The sequence below is a fragment of the Apis dorsata genome, unplaced genomic scaffold, assembly GCF_000469605.1.
Source record: "Apis dorsata unplaced genomic scaffold, Apis dorsata 1.3 scaffold_382, whole genome shotgun sequence".
In the NCBI taxonomy this organism is placed as follows: domain Eukaryota; kingdom Metazoa; phylum Arthropoda; class Insecta; order Hymenoptera; family Apidae; genus Apis; species Apis dorsata.
The window spans coordinates 1,112,095-1,114,102 of record NW_006263644.1 but is presented as its reverse complement, the minus strand read 5'-3'; positions in this window follow the sequence as shown (position 1 = coordinate 1,114,102).

Sequence of the window (2,008 nt, the reverse complement as noted above, 5' to 3'; positions counted from 1 at the left end):
ATATATATATATATATATTTATATATATATATATATAGATATAAATAATTACCGCGTATATTATTATATATATATATTACCGAGAAATGAGACGACGTCGTTTAATCACCAGTGAGCACCATCGACGCGCGCGCGCGGGCATCTCGGCACTCGAACGAGATTGTAAAAAAAAAAAAAAAAAAAAAAAAAAAAAAAAAAAAAAAACAGAGAGTGCCTACTGCGAAGTAATATATATATATATATATATATATATATATATATATATATATATATATATATATATATATATATATATATATATATATATATATATATATATATATATATATATATATATATATATATATATATATATATATATATATATATATATATATATATATATATATATATATATATATATATATATATATATATATATATATATATATATATATATATATATATATATATATATATATATATATATATATATATATATATATATATATATATATATATATATATATATATATATATATATATATATATATATATATATATATATATATATATATATATATATATATATATATATTATATATATACATATATATATATATATACATATTATATATATATATATATATAAATATATATACGCAAATGTAGTGCACACGAAAATGTGACTGTTCGCACATATTTAGGTAAATCACTTTTAAAAGTATAGGGGAAAAACAAAAAAAAAAAGTAGAGACTGGAGGCACGTCGGAAGGATCGAAGAAGCGAGACGTACGTACGTTCGTTCGGTGGTTGAATGAAATTAATTTGGAATAAAATGTAAAATCAGTGTGAAAGAGAGGAATACAGTGAGAAAGAGAGAAAGAGAGAGAGAGTGTGTATGAGAAAGAAAGAGAGAGAGAGAGAGAGAGAGAATATTTACAATCATACATAGAAGGAAATGATAATTATGAAATGATTGATACGCGGCGAGCGAGAGTATTTTCCAAAAATCGACGAATCGATCGAGAATCGTGCACACAAAAAAGTGAAAAGAAGAAAAAAAAAAAAGAAAAAAAAAAAAAAAAGAAAAAAAGAAAAACACGAAGACGACCATCATCGTGATCCACGATGAATCCACGAAACGCGTATCTCGTACGTACGCGTGTTCTCACGATTCTTTTTTTTTTTCGCGTCGTTCAAAGAGAAATTCGTCGCGGAATTGCCGAACGATCGGCCGCAAGATCGAGAACGATTCTAAAAATAATTACGTAGTGAAGCAAACATTGATTTCTCATTGATCTTGGACGATCGTTCGAGCATACCCGAATACCTCGTCGCTCGTTACAAGTTCGGGAAACGCGTAATTGCTCAAAAACGAAGAAGCTCCTCGATCGAAGCGTGCGCTTCGATGTCGCACGGAATTTTTTTCATTTCGTAACCAACGTTGTTTCTCGTATATATATATATATATATATACAATGCAAAAAAGACAGTAGCATTGATCTTGTTTCTCATTGTTTGACTATTGATAGTCGGGGGAGGGTAGAGCATGCAGCACACAGGGGGAAGAAAAAAAAAAATGTTCCTATCGAGAGCGCAAAGTATTTTCTAATAGAACGACCAAGGGGGAGAGATTTTTAGATCGCTTGCATCGTGGCTCGATCATAGTGGTCATCTTCGTGAAGGGGGAAAAAAAAAAAAAAAAAAAAAAAAAAAAAACAAAGCCACGAGCGTGCACACGACAAGACCATGTGAGTTCGAATCGCGATGTAACGAAAACTGCCAACTTCATATTGCAAAAAAAAAAAAAAAAAAAAAAAACAAAGCCACGAGCGTGCACACGACAAGACCATGTGAGTTCGAATCGCGATGTAACGAAAACTGCCAACTTCATATTGCAAAAAAAAAAAAAAAAAAAAAAAAGAGATACCACAGTCGACGAAGAAACGAAGGAATTAAAGGAAAAAGAATAATAATAATAAGAAGAAGAAGAAAAAAAAAGCGACTAAGGAATTGGAAAAATCTA